Source organism: Panicum virgatum, chromosome 3K (genome assembly GCF_016808335.1).
Source record: "Panicum virgatum strain AP13 chromosome 3K, P.virgatum_v5, whole genome shotgun sequence".
Lineage (NCBI taxonomy): Eukaryota > Viridiplantae > Streptophyta > Magnoliopsida > Poales > Poaceae > Panicum > Panicum virgatum.
Window position 1 is genome coordinate 28,468,967 of NC_053138.1, and position 20,782 is coordinate 28,489,748.

The following is a 20,782-nucleotide window of genomic DNA, read 5'->3' on the forward strand; positions in this document are numbered from 1 at the left end:
TTAGTTTTTTTTTGTTTTGCAAAATAACAGAAATTATTTGATTTAAATGAGCTAATTGGATAGTTAAAAATGATTTTTAATTCGACACTAGATGATTCTTTTGTATCCATCTAATTAAGGGGTGGTTTAATTTGAAGGACTAAATTTTAGTCTATGTCACATAAAAAAGAATTTTAATATTTAGAAATATTAAATAAAGATTAATTATAAAACTAACTGTAGAACTCTGGGGCTAAACTGCGAGACAAATCCAATGAGATATATTAATTCATGTTTAGCGAGCGGTTACTGTAGCATCAATGTATCAAATTATAGATTAATTAGGCTCATTCGATTCGTCTCGCGAATTAGCACTTAGCTGTCAAAAAAAATTATAAATAGATTTTATTTGATACTCCAAAATAGTAAAAAAAAATTGATGTGACAGAGACCCGAAGGTCTATGGAAACAAACAAGGCCTAAAATTAAACTATTAGCTAATTAATGATTAGCTGGTAGGTCCAAACATACTCTCACTTTTCAACAATATTTTAATCCATCTTCAAACACAACGCATTTAGCACGTTTTTACTGGTGGAGCCTAGTACGGTGGTGAGGGGCACCAACGAAGGGACGGAAGGTGACACTGCCACACTGGCACCGAATATTTTTATTGCAGTGCAGCCAAATAAATTTGACCTAGTCTGACCCTTACCGGAAAAAAAAAGCTTTAAGATGGTAACTGTTCACGAGTAGTATTAGTGAGTATGAAAAAACTAAAATGAACCAGTAAAAGATAATGATTAGCGATGTAAAAGTGCCGAATAGGACCATTGACATGTAGCAAATCCGATGTGAAAAATAATAAATAAAATGCTGGTACTAGAACCACTTTTCAGTTCGTTATGGTAAAGAGCATTTTTCTTTCGCCATTTATAAAACCTTAGGTAGAGTTTAGAAATTTACATTGGTTAAAACTCAAAAGTGGTAACAAGCCAAGCAAACTATTCTCGCACGTGTATAGTGGGAGAGCAAAAGATTACTCTTGGTTTGGGTCTATGCCAAGTCGAGAACAAGTGAGGTCGCGGAAAGTGCCAGTTCCGTGACGAAGACTCTAGCAAAAGCAATGAACCACCACTCAAGCACCCGGGTGTGCGTTGACCTCCGGTTGCTACCTCGCGGCCGGTCGTCACCAGGCACCAGCACAGCACAAAACTGGGTCTCGCGCGTTCAGGCTCGGCACTCCCCACCAGACGGCAGACGCCCTCCCTCAGCAGACCCGCGCCCGCCCGGCCGGCTCCCGATGGCGCCCCTCTCCTGCCGCGACCTCCCCGCTCGGCTCCCGACGCTCCCCCGCCGTGCCACCGCCCACGCACAGCTCTCCTTCCCGCGCGGCGCTCCGGCCCCTCGGCGGCCACTTCTCACCTCCACGGCAAGCACGAGCGCGAGCACGCCGCTGCATCTCATCCCTCTGGCGGCCACGAGGGACGAGGAGGACGCCTCCCTCGTCGGCCACCTCTTGACCTCAGCGCTCGCCACGGGCCGCCCCTGCGCCGGCCACCGGCGGCCCCAGTGTTGGGGACGTCACCTTCGGCCATCAACCGAAGGCCCGCGGACCGTCGGAGTCTGAGGACGTACTATTCACCAAGCGAAGGGTCGAAGTCGTCGGGTGAAGACATCCGGCGAAGCCAAACGAAGAGCCAAAACAGTCAGATGAAAGACATCTGGCGAAGCCAAGCGAAGAGCCAAAGTAGTCAGGCGAAGACATCTGGCGAAGCTAAGCGAAGAGCAGAAGGCGTCAGACGAAGATACCTGGGGAAGCCTTACGGAGAGGCGAAGCCCTCGGGTGGAGACCTGAGGGTTTCGATGACGGCAGCGCTTCCGAAGGCGGTGGAGACCGGGCTGGCGATTGGTGACGCACAAGGCTGGGCCCAGGAGACAGAGAGCCTAGCTGTGATCCACTATGTGATGTAAAAATACCATCTTGTCTCTAGAATATTCTGGGAATATAGTTGTTGGAGGGTATTACGGTATAAATTACGGGGACTGGTAGGTGAACCGCCATCTATAAATACTCGACCGCTGTACATTGATGGGATACATTAAATGGAGAGAGAGAATTATGCTTGATTGTGCGAAGCCTTTGTGTTTGTTTCTGAGTTGTTTCACTTCGTCCGGTGCGCATATTCCCTATTGTTGTGCTCGTCCATTCCGAAGGCACTCTCCACCAACAGTTTGGCGCCCACCTGTCGGTTCGATACACCACATGGCGGCGACGAAGAAGAAGGGAACCACCGGAACCACTTCGGAGGATACCACGACGACGACGACAACTTCGCAGGACGAAGCGGCGGCGATGCAGGCCAACGGGGCTAACAGCGACGGTGTCTCCGTCGACACCATTGCAGACGGCCAGCTTGAAGTCAACCTCCTCGACCTCGGTGTCTCAGTCGAAGACATGACGGCGATGCGACGTATCGACTCCCGCATCGAAGAGGCACGAAGGGCTCAACAGCAGGCCTTGGAAGCAGAGCCTTCGGAGCGACAGATGATAACAAGAGCGAAGGAGAAGGAAATCATGCTCACCGAAGCAGAACGTCAAGAGCAGTACAACAAACTGAGAGAGGAGGAACTTCGCTGCAAGGGACTGCAAGAGAAGCTACGTGCACAACAGCTGCTGCTTCAGAAAATGCAAGCACCACCACCACCACCAGCGAAGGAGACGACTGCAACCAACCCGCGGCAACATGAGCCACCAAGGGTTCGCCCAAGGATCATACCGATCGAAGAGATCTCTGATCGTTCCGACTTGAAAGGCGAAGAGCACTACCGAATAAGTTATCAGTGAAGAACACCATTATCCGAAGAATTAGAGGAAATACAATGGCCCCATCGCCTCAACCCGGCAGTGTTGCCCCAGTTCGACGGCGAATCGGACCCCGAAGAATTCCTCCTCAAGTACGAATCCACAATAGAAGCAGCAGGGGGAGGCACTGCGTGCAAGGTGAAGGCACTTGTCCTCGCGCTGCGAGGCTTGGCCCAGAGATGGTATGCAAACATACCCTCCGGAAGCATTCTATCATGGAATCAGCTTCGCTCTCAGTTGCTCCCAAGTTTTCTAGCCGTCAGGCCAGACGAAGTCACGTCCTTCGACTTCCACAACTTGAAACAAGAAAGCATGACCCTACAAGAGTACCTTTAGAGCCTGATAAAGCTTCGTACAAGAGGACCAGAAGTTGCTGATCAGAGCATCATTGACTCAGTGGTCAAAGGGATTAGTCTAGGCCCTTGTGGAGAATACTGATTCCGGTGGAGGCCGAAGATAGTCACCAAGCTGTTTGAAATAATGCAAAAATATTGCGTATCCGACCGCGCGAAGAGGCAAAGACTCAAAGAGATGAATGAGCAGAGGAAGTCACGAAATAGTGAAAGGTCGCACTCGAAGCCATGGCACTCCGATCAGTCGAGGCAGCAGAAAACTGTCAACAATGTCTCCGAAGAGGAGTCACGAGATTCCAGGAATCACAAGAGCAGGAGTGACAGAGATCATCGCGAAGACACGTCCAGTCGCGAAGACAGGTCTAGCGTGATGACTGGTCTATTCGCGAAGACAGATACAACAGCGAAGACCGTCACCACAAAGGCCGAAGAGAAAAAAAACACCATTCTGTTACTTCCATGGCAAAGATCAAGGCCATTGAACCAATGAATGCCCCATCGCCATCGAAAGGAAAGCGGAGCTCGAGCGCCAGAATGCCCTGACAGCAAAACCAGTCAACTACACCTCCCAACAACCGCAGCAAGTTTCACACCTACCTAACACCCTAGACCCCAACACCAAATTGGCCAGTATCGTACCCAGTCTACAACTACAACCCATCATACACACCTCCCATGCCACTGCCTTCGCAGCAATCCATGCCACCACCTTCGCACCAGCCGATGCCGATGCTACCCGCTCCGCAGTACGCCAACATATGGTCAAGAAGCTCCACGCCCTTACCACCACCACCAAAGCTAGAACCCGAACAGATACCAGAAAGAGCAAGTGACACACCCTCCGGCAACATGGTTAACATCATCAACGCCATCTCCGGAGGATCCAACGAATCAGTGCATGAGACGAAGAGGCAGCGCAAAGAATACTTTAGAACTGTCTCTCATGTGAGCGAAGGCAAATGCTTCCGTACCCCGTGGTCGCATGTCCCAATATCCTTCGCACAGGCAGATCTTCGGCTGCAACATTACCCTCACAATGACCCCGTCATCATCAGGGCAAACATTGGCAAAAATTCAGTACACTTCGCAGGAAATGATGTAGGGAGGATCTTAGTCGACAACGGTAGCTCCGCAGACATTTTGGTATGGCAGTGCTTCGTCAAGATGGAGTTCACAGAGAGAGCCTTGCAGAAATCACAGTATCCTCTTCTTGGCTTCAGAGGCAAGAGAATCGAAGCCCTAGGCAAGATAGAGCTCAATGTCACATTCGGCAAAGGGGCTACACAGAGAACAGAAGCAATAACCTTCGATGTGGTGGACATCAATTACCCCTACAAAGCCATCTTCGGCCGCAACACACTAGTGAAGTTCGTGGCAGTAATTCATGAACCATACTTGTGTATGAAGATGCCTTCGACAGGAGGAGTCGTCACTGTCTACGGCAATCAAGAAGAAACACGCAGATGCGAAGACAATGCGTACAGCGCAAACAAGATGGTGCATGCCATTGAAGCACCCGAAGAGGATGACGAAGCAGTTGCTACCGATGATGTGCAGAGAAACCAGAGAAATGAAGGGGTGTCGCCAGCGGAGCACACAAAGAAGGTACCGCTGTGCGAAGACGTGCCCGACCGTATGGTCGTTATCGGCAAGGAGCTTGAGGAGGCTGAAGAGGCAAGACTTGTACAGTTTTTGCAGAATAATCAAGATGTCTTCGCGTGGTCTTCGTCGGATTTGCGAGGAGTCAGTAGAGAAGTAATTGAACACACGCTCACAGTGAACCCGAAGGCAAGACCAATAAAACAGGGTCAGCGATCAATGTCCGAAGAAAGACAGAAAGCGGCGCTGGCCGAGGTCCAGAAACTGCTAGATGCGGGGGTCATTCGCGAAGTGCAATACCCAGAGTGGCTGGCAAATATTGTTATGGTACCAAAGAAGAATGAGAAGTGGCGAATGTGCATTGATTTTATGAACCTCAACAAGACTTGTCCGAAGGATGAACATCCTTTGCCTCGCATCGACACATTGGTTGACGCGGCGGCTGGCTCAGAAATGTTGAGCATGTTCGATTGTTTCTCCGGCTATCATCAGATTTTCATGAACAAGGTGGACGAAGAGAAAACCAGCTTCACCACTTGTTGGTGATATGCCCAAGAGGCAATCATAACAATATGGATTAAAGGCCCACATGGATATTGATCCATAAGTGATTAGGGTTACTAATGGGCCTACATGGTCGATGGCCCATTAGCGCGCTCTATATATATGAGGGAAGGGGGCTAGGGGCGATACACCCCTTTTGCTGCGCCCAAACCCTAGCCGCCCTCCCTCCTGGCCGCCGCTCTCCTCCAGCCTTGCGTGTGGTGCTAGCACATCGGCGCAAGGCGTTCCTTCTCCCGCACGTGTGGACTCCGTGGAGGCGTTGCGGCTGTTGCAGTGCTGATCGGCAAGGAGGAGACGATCCGTTCGTGACGTGATCGACTACTTCCTCTTCATAGACGTGCGCCTACGTTGGACAAGTCTACTCCAACGCATCTTTTGCTGCACTGCGCGTCGAGGGGTAACGCTCCATGATCATCTGCTTACATGAGATCCTTATCGCTAGCGTAGCGTTTCCTTACAGTGGTACCAGAGCGATCATGTTTAGCTTTTGGTCTGGATGTGCATATATAGATATGCTTGTTTAGGGTTTTGCAATCTGTTCATATGAGATGTATAGATTGATGCAGGGTGTGGGATTGGTACGAGTTGATTGCATCACGATGATTGTAGATTGGTTCGTGTTCTTTCTCTATTATGCGCACGAATTGCCCATACCGGCTGGAATCACCATCTAGGCTAACTGTGCAAACGAGAAGAGATTGAGCCGACATATCTGACTCGTGTGGTGCGGTCTTCTCCGATGTACCTATCGCGATAGTCAATGTGATTGACTAGTGAAAATAAGGGACATTGTGAATGGCCCAGATCGGTTTGATTGGATCAATCCGATGAGATTTTCATAGCGATTCTATAGATGTGATCTATGTTTTCCCGAAGAGCTTTCAGGGCACTGCCCTGAGACCCGCGGGGGGCGACCCCCCCCCCTCGACCCCCCGCCCGCCGTTGCAGTCTGTTGATAGCGGTTTATCATACCCCTACGGTAGAATATATACGTTCTACGCTTAACTTATTTTTCCAGGGTGTGATGTGAATGGTATGGCCTCAATATCATGTGATGATCTGTGTGTAATGATTTTTGTGACCTGCGTGTCACCGTTACAACAACCGGATTGAGGTTGTCCCGTCATTGTATAACGGCCTGCGTGTCGACATGTGATGCTTTATTCCCTCATGTAATTTATTTTACTAGTGCTATTAGATGTAATAGCTTAGTACTTATTCTTGGAGGCTTCAAGCATGAATGGCGATGACGATCACCACAAGACAGGATGGATGACAACAGAGGTCACCATAGAGATGGAGCCCATTGTGATGCAAAAGGCCATAATATTCATAATATAATATGATTATATACCTGTGATGTTTATTTTCTTGTCATACTGTTCTTTCATGTTTTTCATATGAGCGATATGTTTTTTATCATGATAGAATAGCTTCCCTCAGTAAAGTTGAGAACTTTCATATTCTTTTACCAATAGCTGCACCTATTAAAATTTTGATCGTTGTGTGGTAGGTTTACCAAAGTAGAGTACCTTCAACCATCATCATGAATAGGGTGAGTGTCGGACACTCACTAGCATAGTATTGATTTTCTCAATAAAGTTGTCAAAATAGTTTTTGGGCTTTAGGATATGGAGTTGGAGCCGGGGCATTGGATGCCACCCAACAAACAAGAGTCATATAGAGATATGATTAGCAAGGCGTTGTTTACCTATGTCACTAGTTTTCTAGCAGTGAAGCCAAAGCTCACTAGAATTTTAGTGAATATGGATCTTGGTCCCCTATATGTCATTCGAGGGAAGGCGATGTTGTAGTGGGAGTCTTTTATTTTTAATAGAAGAATTACATGAACTTAGTGCTTAAACCTTGCTTTACTTTAATGTTGTAGATCATGTCTGCCAGTAATAATTCTGCTTTCAATTTGCGATCTGTTCTTGAGAAAGAAAAGTTGAATGTAACCAACTTTATTGATTGGTACCGCAACCTGAGAATTGTTCTCAGGCAAAAGATAAAGGAGTATGTTCTTGAGCAGCCATACCCCAACGATCTCCCTGATAATGCCAGTAATGCTGATCGCACTGCTTATGAGAAGCATTGCGATGATTCAGTCAACGTGAACTGTCTCATGCTTGCTACCATGTCACCTGATCTGTAGAAGCAGTATGAGCATACGGATGGTTACAATATGATTGGAGAGTTGCGTGGAATGTTTGAGAACCAAGCTAGGGTTGAGAGGTACAACATCTCAAAATCCTTGTTCTCGTGCAAGCTAGCAGAAGGTAGCCCGGCCAGTCCTCATGTGATCAAAATGATTGGTTACATTGAGACTTTGGGCAGACTTGGCTCTGAGCTCTATGATGATCTTGCTGTTGACGTCATTCTCCAGTCGCTCCCGCCGAGCTACGAGCCCTTCATTATGAATTTTCAAATGAATGGTATGGAGAAATCGTTGTCTGAATTGCATGGCATGCTTAAAACCGCAGAAGAAAGCATCAAGAAAAGTACCAATCATGTGATGGTGGTACAAAAGGTGAACAAAAAGAGGAAGCGTTGGACGCCTCCCAAGGGCAAGGGCAAGGAAAAGGTTTCCAAAGATCCCCAGGGCTCTAAGACTAAGGCCAAATCTGGCCCTTCTCCTAATGATGAATGCTTCCACTGCAAGGGCAAGGGACACTGGTCAAGAAACTGCAAGAAATACTTGGAGGATCTGAAAAAAAGAGAAGGGAAGTGAGACTTCCGCTTCAGGTATGAATGTTATAAACATTACAGAAATTAATATTGCTATGTCTTCTAGTGAATCATGGGTATTTGATACTGGGTCGATGATTCACACTTGCAAATCGTTGCAGGGCCTTCAAAGGACTAGAAGATTTGCAAGAGGCGAGTTGGATGTTCGTGTCGGCAGTGGAGCAAAGGTTGCAGTCATGGCGGCAGGCACTTATCACTTGTCGTTACCCACAGGCTTAGTTTTGGAATTAAATAATTATTATTGCATTCCTGCTTTGAGTAAGAACATTATCTCTTCTTCATGTTTGGAGGAAGTGGATGGTTATGAGATTGTAATAAAGAACAAGCGTTGTTCCATTTACTTTAATAATATTCTTTATGCTCATTGTCCATTGATGAATGGATTGTATGTTCTTGATCTTGAGGATAAATCTGTTTATAGCATTAATGCAAAACGGCTTCGACCGAATGATTTGAATCCCACTTTTATTTGGCACTGTCGCTTAGGTCATATAAATGAGAAACGCATAGAAATACTCCATAAAGATGGTTTATTGAGCTCATTTGATTTTGAATCATTTGACACGTGCGAGTCTTGTTTACTTGGGAAAATGACTAAAGCGCCCTTTACTGGTCGAAGTGAGAGGGCAAGTGACTTGTTGGGACTTGTACATACCGATGTATGTGGACCAATGAGCTCAATGGCCAGAGGTGGTTTTCAGTACTTCATCACTTTTACTGATGACTTTAGTAGATATGGATATATCTATTTAATGAGGTACAAGTCTGAATCGTTTGAAAAGTTCAAAGAATTTCAGAATGAAGTACAAAATCAATTGGGCAAGACAATTAAATTTCTACGATCTGATCGTGGGGGTGAATATTTGAGCCATGAATTCGGTGATCATCTGAAACAATGTGGAATTATTCCACAATTGACTCCGCCTGGAACGCCTCAATGGAATGGGGTCTCCGAACGGAGGAACCGAACCTTGTTGGACATGGTTAGGTCGATGATGAGCCAAGCTGATCTTCCACTATCATTTTGGGGTTATGTTCTAGAAACTGCTACGTTTACACTAAATAGGATTCCAACTAAGTCTGTGGAAAAGACTCCATATGAGATATGGACTGGGAAACATCCTGGGTTATCTTTCCTCAAAGTTTGGGGATGTGAGGCTTATGTCAAACGTTTGATGTCAGATAAGCTCACCCCAAAATCAGACAAGTGTTTCTTTGTGGGGTATCCGAGGGAAACCAAAGGATATTATTTTTATAATCAAGCGGAAGGCAAAGTGTTTGTTGCCCGCAATGGTGTCTTCTTAGAGAAAGAGTTTCTCTCAAAAGAACTCAGTGGGAGCAAGGTGCAACTTGAAGAAATTCGGAAAGTGCCTGAAACAGTTTCAGCCCCTACTGAATCTTTACGGGATGATCAAGGAGTTATAGAACCCGATGTGGAAGAACCAGCCCCACGAAGGTCTGTAAGGGCACGTCGCGCACCTGAAAAGTTCACGCTCCTAACCACGGGGCAGCGCGATATATTGTTATTGGATAACGATGAGCCTAAGACCTATATGGAAGCAATAACGGGACCCGACTCTGAGAAATGGCTTGGAGCCATGAAATCCGAAATAGAATCCATGCACGGTAATCAAGTTTGGAACTTGGTTGATCCAATTGATGGTGTGAGACCTGTGAAGTGCAAGTGGATTTTTAAGAAAAAGATAGACATGGATGGAAATGTTCACATTCATAAAGCGCGTGTGGCGGCGAAAGGGTTTAAACAAATTCAAGGTGTTGACTATGATGAGACATTTTCGCCCGTCGCAATGCTAAAGTCAATTCGGATTCTTCTAGCTATTGCTGCATTTTATTACTATGAGATATGACAAATGGATGTCATAACGGCTTTTCTGAATGGAAACCTAAGTGAGGATGTGTATATGATACAGCCTGAATGTTTTGTCGATCCTAAAAATGTTAGAAAAATATGCAAGCTTCAAAAATCCATTTATGGGTTAAATCAAGCATCTCGGAGTTGGAATATTCATTTTGATGAAGTAGTCAAAGGGTTTGGTTTCATCAAGAATGAAGAAGAGACTTGTGTTGACAAGAGGGCTAGTGGGAGCGTAGTTGTATTTCTGGTCCTTTATGTGGATGACATGTTGTTGATCGGAAATGACTTTCCAATGTTAGAAGCCACTAAATCGTCACTGGGAAAAAGTTTCTCGATGAAGGATTTAGGTGAGGCTGCATATACTTTGGGCATTAAGATCTATAGAGATAGATCTAAGAGGCTAATTGGATTAAGCCAAGATACATATATTGACAAGGTATTGAAAAGGTTCAATATGCAGGATTCAAAGAAAGGTTTTCTGCCAATGTCACATGGTGTCAGTCTCTGCAAGAGTTAGTGTCCCTCGACACCTGATGAGCAAGAGAAGATGAGTGCGATTCCATATGCTTTGGCTATTGGATCCATCATGTACGCCATGCTTTGTACACGCCCTGATGTAGCCTATGCTCTAAGTATTGCAAGCAGATACCAGTCAAACCCAGGAGAGGGTCACTGGGTTGCAGCTAAGAATATCCTTAAATACTTTAGAAGAACTAAGGATAAGTTTCTTGTCTATGGAGGTGAGGAGGAGCTCGTTGTAAGTGGTTACACCGACGCTAGCTTCCAAACTGACAAGGATGACTTCAGATCGCAATCTGGATTTTTATTTTGCCTTAATGGTGGAGCGGTGAGCTGGAAAAGCTCCAAGCAAGAAACGGTGGCAGATTCTACGATAGAGGCCGAGTACATAGCAGCATCGGAAGCTGCAAAGGAGGTTGTTTGGATCAGAAAGTTTGTTTCTGAGTTGGGGGTTGTACCTAGTGCGTCTAGTCCAATGGACCTCTATTGTGATAATAGTGGTGCCATTGCACAAGCCAAGGAGCCTAGATCACACCAAAAATCCAAGCACATAATGCGGCATTATCACCTGATTCGAGAGATAATAGATAGAGGTGATGTGAAGATATGCAAGGTGCACACGGATCTAAACATTGCGGATCCGTTGACGAAGCCCCTCTCACAGCAAAAGTATGAGGCACATATGAATTCCATGGGTATTAGATACTTGCATGATTGACTCTAGAGTGAGTGAGAGATTATTGTAATCACGTCTAAGTTTGTGTTTTAATAAAATGTTATTTGTTCCTTGAGCAACTACTTTACATTGATTATCAAGTATGTGACTTGTCCGTGAAATTCTTTGTACATTGTGATGTTGTTCTAAATGGTCTCTAGTCTACATCATTACGTGGGATGATAATTATACAACGACTAGCACATGGATTAATTGATGATTACGTTTCACGAATCATGGATATAGAGATATCAAATTAATGATGTGGACACATGTTAGTGAACATGGTGTTAGACTGACTCACTCCGAGGCACTGCTGGGATTGTTATTTTATATGTGCCATCAGTTAGTCTCGAGCGATACACCTACTAGATCCTTAGATCTGAGATCGTCATTGTTTCTCACTGTGCGTAGTGGTGTGCTTTGGGGCTGCCAAACATTACTCCGTAACTGGGTAGTTATAAAAGCAGTTTTTGGGTGTATCATGAAACATGGAATGGGATGTGTGCGGATCAAGATGGAATTTTCCCCTCCTAATAACGGGAGAGATATCTCTGGGCCCCTCGAGATAGTTGGATTGGGAAGTGCATGGCCATGCCAATGTGATTAATGAGTTAATCACGGTGACTAAAAGTTAGTCATATTGAATCCACTATTTGATCGAGTGAATGGTTGAGCTATCACAAGGGTGGCACAAATCTCGCCTTGAGCTTGACTGATATCGTGTGGCAAAAGGACTAGTATATGTATGTATCTAGGTTCAGCCGATATAATCTTTATGTGCATTCGGGAGTCAGTATGCCCTGCTAGGTGCCGCTTTTGACTTGTGGTTTGGAAACGGTTTCCGCCCACAGCCGTCTAAACATGAACCTAACAGGTCACACACTTAAGGGGTTGGAATTTTGGAAAGCTTGGCTAGATGATTGTCTCTAGTGCAAGTGAGAGATTATTGGTGCTATGCCCAAGAGGCAATCATAATAATATGGATTAAAGGCCCACATAGATATTGATCCATGAGCGATTAGGGTTACTAATGGGCCTACATGGTCGATGGCTCATTAGCGCACTCTATATATATGAGGGAAGGGGGCTAGGGGCGATACACCCCTTTTGCTGCACCCAAACCCTAGCCGCCCTCCCTCCTGGCCGCCGCTCTCCTCCAGCCTTGCGTGCGGTGCTAGCACATCGGCGCACGGCGTTCCTTCTCCCGCACGTGTGGACTCCATGGAGGCGCTGCTGCTGTTGCGGTGCTGATCGGCAAGGAGGAGACGATCCGTTCGTGACGTGATCGACTACTTCCTCTTCATCGACGCGCACCTACGTTGGACAAGTCTACTCCAACACATCTTCCGTTGCACTGCGCGTCGAGGGGTAACGCTCCATGATCATCTGCTTACATGAGAACCGTATCGCTAGTGTAGCGTTTCCTTACACCACTCCCTTCGGGACTTACTGTTACGTGAGAATGCCAGAAGGCCTTCGCAACGCGGGGTGCACCTTCAACAGAATGATCAAGAAAGTGCTCGGAGACCAACTGGGCAGAAATGTCTCCGCATATGTGGATGACGTAGTCGTCCGAAGCAAGAGAAGGGAAGATCACATTCAAGATCTTTGCGAGACGCTCACCAACCTTCACCGACACGGGCTAAAGCTTAATCCTAAGAAGTGTCTTCGGTGTCCGAAGAGGCAAGTTATTAGGATGTATGATCACTGAGAGAGGCATAGAGGCAAATCCTGAGAAGATCGAGGCCATTAGGAGGATAAAGCCACCAACCACGAAGAAAGGGGTCCAAAAGCTGACAGGCCGACCGGCTTTGCTAAACAGATTCATTTCCAGATCAGCAGAAAAATGTCTTCCATTCTTCAAGGCCTTAAAGGGATCTGGCAACATGCAGTGGGGCGAAGAGTAGCCGAAGGCTTTCGAAGCCCTAAAGTCATACATAGAAAAACTGACCATCATGTCCAGCCCTTCGGAGAAGGCGAAGCTACTGCTGTAAATCGCCACATGGGGTGCAGTGGTCAGCGCAACTTTAGTGGAAGAACACACATTCGAAGGCGACCTCAAGCAGATCCCAATCTACTTTGTATCCGAAGCCCTGAATGGATCAAAACTCTTATATTCAGAAATGGAAAAAATAGCATATGCAGTTGTCATGGCTTTGCGAAAGCTCCGATATTACTTCCAAAGTCACAAGATAAAAGTCCCAACTTCGTTCCCTCTCCGGGATATGTTTTAGAACAAGGAGGCCTCCGGCAGAATTGGCAAGTGGGCCACAAAGCTAGCAGAGCACATAATTGACTTCGTCCCCCGAACAGCAATCAAATCCCAGGTCCTGGCTCAATTCATTGCAGATTGGACTCTGAGCATGCCTTCGCTCGAGCCACCGAAGTTTGAAACAATATGGCAGCTTGAATGTGATGGGCCATACCAGAGGGATAGAGCAGGGGCTTCGGCAATTCTAACGGCCCCTTCGGGCACGCAGTTGAAATATGTTGTGAGGCTAGACTTCAAAGGGTGTACTGACGATGTTGCTGAATATGAAGGCCTGCTCTTGGGTCTTCGGAAAGCAAGAGCGCTGGAAGTGCGAAGGCTATCCATCAGGTCCGACTCTGAGTTAATCACAAGACATATCAACAAGTCAAACAGAGCGCTGAAGCCAGAGTTGGCAAAGTACTTAGCAGCCGTGCGAAGCATGGAGAAGTTTTTCCTCGGCTTCAGCATATGAAGTTTCCCCAGGTCACAGAACAAGCAAGCCGATGTGTTGGCGAAGGTTGCGGCACAGTGTGATCCGCTGCCACCCGAAGTATTCTTCGAAACTCGAAACTCTGAAGCAAGGCTCCGTCAATTGCGCCGAAGAACCAGCAAAATTCATGAATGCCATAACCAGCGAAGATTGGAGGGCCACCATAATGGCCTATTTCTGTGGACACTTTGTCCCGGAGGATGACAAAGAAGAAAAGAGAATGGCACTTTGCGCCCGCAACTACAAAATCATCAATGTAGATCTGTATCGAGGGAGGTCTGCGCGCCCCTCTTAAAGTGTATCTCTCGCAAGGAAGGCAAACAGTTGCTTGAAGAGATTCATGCAGGCATGTGCTCTTCGCACATTGCAACAAGGGCATTGGTAGGCAAAGCTTTTCGCGAAGGCTTCTACTAGCCTTCGGCGGTTGCCGACACGCACGAGGTGGTCCGCACATGCCCAAATTGTCAAAGACATGCTCCATGCAGCAAGTTCCCACCATATGAAGTACAATTGTTTCCTCTGGTGTGGCCCCCCGCAAGATGGGGCATTGACATCGTCGGACCACTGCCCACAGTGCCAGGAAACTACAAGTACGTGGCAGTCGCAGTGGGGTATTTTTCGATGTGGGTCGAAGCCAAGGTGCTCAGGGACATCACCGCCGGAGTCTTGCAAAAGTTCTTCTGGCAGAACATTATATGTCGCGTCGGCGTCCCAAAGAAGGTCACCGTAGACAACGGCAAATAGTTTGACTAGGCCACGTTCAGAGACTTCACCACATAGTTGGGGACCAAGCTATGTTTCGCTTCAGTCTACCACCCGCAATCAAATAGCGCAGTGGAAAGGGCCAACGGCATCATCTTCGCAGGCATCAAGAAAAACATCACCGAGTCGCTGAAGGAAAAATGGGTCGATGAGTTGCGAAGAGTAATTTAGTCCCACAACATGATAAAATCGAGGGCCACAAAGTTTACCCCATTCAAGCCCCTGTACGGCGAAGAGGCTGTCACGCCAGAAGAAATCAAGCTCAAATCTTGGAGGACGATCGAGGCAGGCAAGATACAAGCGGCAATCAACCTTGGCAAGTACCAAGAAGTATCTTGAAGGTGGAAGAACAAGAAGGTGAAGCCCAGGGAGATTCAAGAAGGAGATCTTGTGCTTCGTAGAATCCCGAAGGCCAAATAGAAAGAAAAAATGCACAGTAAGTGGGAAGGACCATTCATTGTCACCTCCATGGTGAGACCAGAAGCATGCAGACTTCGCACGCTGGAGGGCGTCGAAGACCCATATTCATGGAACAAAGACATGCTACAAAAGTACTATGTATAGGAACTGTGTAAGAGCCGCTGGGGTGAAAATAATCGAAGGGGCTCATACTTTAGTTTTTCTTTGTGTAAATTTTTATTTCTATTTGCGAAGATTCGCATAATGTACCAAAGGGACCGTACTCACGGGGGAAGCCTTCGCACGTTCAACCTGGACGTCGAAGGTGTGAGGATTTTGACGAGGTTGAACCTTGTGTAACCCGTTGTGAAATATAAACAAGGTCCCCCGAAAAAAGAAATCTCATGGCCACAGGTATATTCCAAAGGCGCCGAAGCGTCTATCCCTCTTCGCCAAGCGAAGAGGGGAGTCATCGGCACACAAAACAAGTGATGGCGCTTGAAAGAAGTAAGCACGGGGCACGATGCCGAATGGGGGCCTCGCACCCCTTAGCTTTACTTTTGAAGACTTTAAATAAGAAACCCGTTTCGCGAAAAGTCCTTACGAGCGAAAAGCATAAGGCATAAAAGTCCTTATGTGCGAAGAGCCTAAGGCAGAAAAGTCCTTATGTGCGAAGAGCCTAAGGCAGAAAAGACCTTATGTGCGAAGAGCCCAAGGCAGAAAAGTCCTTACGAGCGAAAAGTCTAAGACAGAAAAGTCCTTATGTGCGAAGAACCTAAGGCAAAGAAGACCTTATGAGCGAAGAGCCTAAGGCAGGAAAGTCTCCAGCTAAAGATCCGAAGGTCCCCTAAACAAAGTCCTTATGTGCGAAAGCCTAAGGCAAAAGTCCTATCGGGAGAAGATCGAAGACACAAAGAAATTCATCACCCCCGCAAGGCGAGCGAAAGGGGGGTGGCGCTTCGCAAAACCGAGAAATGCTCGACAACAACGTCGATGAACAAGACAAAATACGTTCACCCTCGCCCGCGCAAAGGGGGGTGGCGCTTCGTAGCATATAAGTGTTGCACAATCGAAGGGTGAATGACGGAACAAGAATACTTTCATTGCATATAAACAGTTTGTGTTACAACACAAAACATACACTTCGCCCAAAGGCGAAGAAGAACATACATACATAGACCTCGCACGAAGGCGAAGAACATGCAGACATACACTGTCGAAGGGTAAACGAGGAAACAAGAATATATTTCATTACAAACACTTCGCAGGAAAGCGGAGAAGTTACAAACACACACTTCGCGCGAAGGCGAAGAAGACACAAAATCAAACTATGAAGTTACATCTGAAGTTTCTTCGTCGAAGATAATGCGGTCTAAGTCAGAAATGACTTCGCGGACCGCGGCATCTAATATTTCTTCGGCAGTCCGTCGAAGAAACGCTTCAAAGTCATCCCCTGTAAAGCGAGGGCAGTGCAACATTAAGAAGATCCTTCGTCAAAAAATCCCTTTCAACAATACATGAATTCATGCGGTGCCATCACTTCCTCCACGGGCTCCGGCGTTGGCTCTAGAAGGCCCATGAGAGCACTATACGACCTATCGGTGTCCAAAAGACGTTTTATTTCACAGCGAAGCCGATGCTCGGACAGAATCTTCGCGTGTTTTTTGGGATCGCGCTGGAACTCCGCGAAGAATCGCTTCGTATCGGTGTTTCGGTATTCGTATACGCAATTTTGATCAGACCAGAAGTCTTCAAATGAAAGCCAAGGACGGCGAGCATGGACTTTTTCCCAAGTTAAACCGGAAACATAAAAATTTCTGCGGTTCAGGCACCAAGGAACGATACCTTCGGTGATCCGCGCAGGGGCCAACATAGGGTCCTGCGCAGACACCAAAGGCGTTAGATACAATGATATTCTTTGTTTAAGTACAATATTCTAAGACAGCAAAATCGCGCGGCCTTCGCCCCTCACACCTCGCCAGTCTTCGGTGCGCCGTCCCTCTGATCTCCGGGAGCTTCGCCTTCGTCTTGGCCAGTGGCTCTGCCTTCACCTCTGCGCAAGTCGCAGGCATCAGCCTCGCCAAGAAAGCCTCGCGCGAAGATCTCAGCTTTTTTTTTGAATCTAGGACAATGCAAACTTGTCAGTTAGTGGAAGCAAAACAAAAATAATTCAACTCCGAAGAAAGCGAAGAGATACCTGTTCCTTCATGCGCTCCACCTCCAAGTCAACGAGTCCCCGCCCCTTTTTGTGGAAATACCTGGCGAAGTTCTTGGCAATATTCTTCGGCAAGGTAGGAACGGACTCGGGGTGCAAGGAGTCCAGCGAAGGCCACTCGAAGGACGCGTCCCGAAGAAGCCATAGTTGAGCCTTCACGATGCCCGTCGAACAGCTGCTGCTCTCTGCCGGAAGCAAATGGCAGACGGTAGCACTAAGCGTCCGCGCTGCAACCGTAGCAGATAGCTCGCACTTGAAGTCGGCTCCAGACCTTGCCATAGCCAAGGAGGCATGGATCCAGCGAAAAAGCTCCACCACTTCGATAGTCTCCTCCTACGACATCTCCGGGGGGTCGAGGGCAAACTACCCAACCAGCCCGTGCATATCAGCCTGCACCGAATCTGCAGCGGAGCTGATAGAGGTGCGCCATCGCAGGACAGTGTCTCTACCGCGGGCACGCACATCTTCGGCAACCTTCCGGGCCTCTTCGGCTTCCATTTTCGCCTTTTCAGCGCTGGCCTTGGTCTCCTCCGCTGCGAGTGCGTCCCGGCGAGCGGCTTCGGCTGCCTCAGCGTTGCTCTTTGCCTCTGCATGTGCGGCGGTGAGGGCCTCCTCAAGGGCAGCCTTCTCTTTCTCCAAGGCGGCCACACGCTCCTCCACTCCCGCCAACTACGAAGCCCATTCGTTGTCAATCCTCAGCTGGCGGGAGGCACAGCGAGAAGCGACGAAGGCCTTCAAGGAGAGGTCTTCGACGTCTTGTAGTATCTGGCTCACCCCGGATGCCATCAGGCACCTCTCCATGAGGGGGAAGCCGAAGGAGGAGCCGGCTTCGGTGAGGAACCTCCTCTCCCGCTCGCTGCTGGAAAATCGGAGGCTGCCCACGACATTGCCTCCGACCAGCTTTGCCTCCGGCATCCCGAGAGCAGCAGCCACCTCAACGGGGTTGGAGGTACTCACGTGATAGCTGCTGCTCTCTGTCGAGGTGGACGTTGCGGGTCTTCAGATGGGAGACCACGAGGAGGGAAGTTGACCGCCTTCGGTGGCGGCACCAATTGTTGTGCCTGCCCCTGAGGCTGTAGTCTGCTTCTGAGGATCAGACCCGCGCCCCTCGGCATCCTTGCCGCTCGATGAAGATGAGTCTGAAGAAGTATATGTGGCCGAAGAAGGGGCCACGGGCGTGGTGGTCACCGGGGGTTCGGTGGCCGTGAGGGCAGACTGGATTTCAAGTGCCAGCTCGTCGTCTCCGTCCGGCTCCATGGCGCTGTACTCCAAGGTCGGAGGGAACTTCGCCCCAGGAGCGACCGCCGAAAGAGGAGCAGCAGTGATAGGAGGTGAAGCAGCAGCGGCGGGGCTCCCGTTGCTCCCATTGTCCTCGGAGTCCCCGGCACTGCGAAGGGGTGACGAAGACAAAAAATCAAGAAGCTTCATACGCTTCGCTCCGCTAGGGCTAGGGCCCCCCTTCTTCCATTTTTTCTTCTCAAGTGTGGCTGTGGCACCACCGGGGCCTCCAGTCTTGCCCCCGGCTTTCTGAATGGCGAGCAGGACTTCGGCGGCGCGTTGTGGGGCTTCGATCCCGAAGAAGGAAAACACCCGATTGCCTTGCGCACCGACAAGCTTGGACTTCAGCAAGTCATACTCAGTCCCAGACACTTGACTGAGCATATCGTCAGCACGGGTTTCCACCTCTGCGGCATCAATCTCTGAAAGCCGAAGGCAAAAGTTCTTAAGGTCTTTGTTAAAAAAAACTTACGTTCTTTATGAAGTCCGAAGACTTCGCTGAAGTTGGGCATTGGAAGCCCGTAAACTTCCTTCTTCGGAGGAGCCCAGGAGAAAATGGTCCAGCCTTCTCTCAAGGGGAAGCACCCGCATGCGACGAATTCTTCCGTGATGTCACACAAGCTAAGCACTTTCGACACCCCGCGAAGGATGGTCATGTACGCTTCGTTGTCGCGGACGCGAGCCACATCCACCTTCGGGGTGTCGCCCAAGTTGCCAAGCTTTCGGGTGACCAGAGGGTGGCGCTTCATTTCGTCTCGGGGTCGAGGGGCACCTTGTGATAAAACCAAAAGGAAGACTAGTTCCTTGGCCACTTGTTCTTCGACGCCCCCACAGGGCTGGGAGTGGTTTGTTGGAAGGCGAAGGTGTAGCACCCGTACTGGGGCTCCGTCTCCGTTGACTTGCTGTCGGAGCCTCGCACGGAGATGCTCTTCGGCTGGTAGTGCACCCGCATCACCCGAACGAAGCCCTCCGGAGTCGGGGCGATACGGCAGGTCTTTGATAGCCACAAGAAGAGGCTGATGCGGGCAAAAGAGTTCGTGGCCATATGGTGAAGGAAGACGCCATACAGGGCGAAGATGTCGACGACAGCGGGGTCGAGGGGGAAGCTAAGCCCAGCGGGAAAGAAGTCCTTAAAGATGACCACTTCATCTTCTCGGGGCTTCGCGTAGATGTCTGTCTCCGGTGGAACCCGTCCGAGGCTAGGAGTCAGTACTCCTCGCTTCTCCATTTCTTCCAGCATGGCCTGGGTCATCTTCGTCTGGCCGAAGAAGGTGGTAGGCGGTAACTTGTTCTTCTTCGGAGCAATTACGGGATCAGGTGAGGTCGCCGTGGCGCTAGCGAAGGGAAAGAAACTGAAGTTGGGCTAGCTAATGGTGAAGAGACATAGAGGCAGAAGGAAGCGAGAGAATTCAGGAGCAGCGAGCAAAGGAAAGCATATCCCCCATTCCGCGTGCCCTCACTTATATAGGGGGGAGGATGTGCAAAGTCCGTTTTGCCCCTCAGGCCTTTCGCAGAGTGAGCGCGTGTGAAGGGGTAACATCGATAATCCGCAGCGGGTGCCTCATTCGACGCGCCGATGGAAAAAGTCAAACCTTTTTAATTATACATTAATACACTTATGACGCCTCGATGTCTGGTCCATTGTTCAACAGGCAATTCAAGGAGACTCAGGCCTCGCCGGACCACGAAGCGATCGATCGAGGCCCGAAGGGTGGCGCTTCGGGAGAAGAAGTCGAAGTCATCGCCCCTCCAAGGATGGACAACGACTTCGAGGGGCTACTGTTGGGGACGCCACCTTCGGCCATCAACCAAAGGCCCACGGACCGTCGGAGTCTGAGGATGGACCATTCGCCAAGCGAAGGGTCGAAGTCGTCAGGTGAAGACATCCAGCGAAGCCAAGCGAAGAGCCAAAACAGTCAAGCGAAGACATCTGACGAAGCCAAGCGAAGAGCCAAAGTAGTCAGGCGAAGACATCTGGCGAAGCTAAGTGAAGAGCAGAAGGCGTCAGGCGAAGATACCTGGGGAAACCTTGCGGAGAGGCGAAGCCCTCGGGTGGAGACCTGAGGGTTTCGATGACGACGGCGCTCCCGAAGGCGGTGGAGACCGGGCTGGCGATTGGTGACGCACAAGGCTGGGCCCAGGGGACAGTAGAGAGCCTAGCTGTG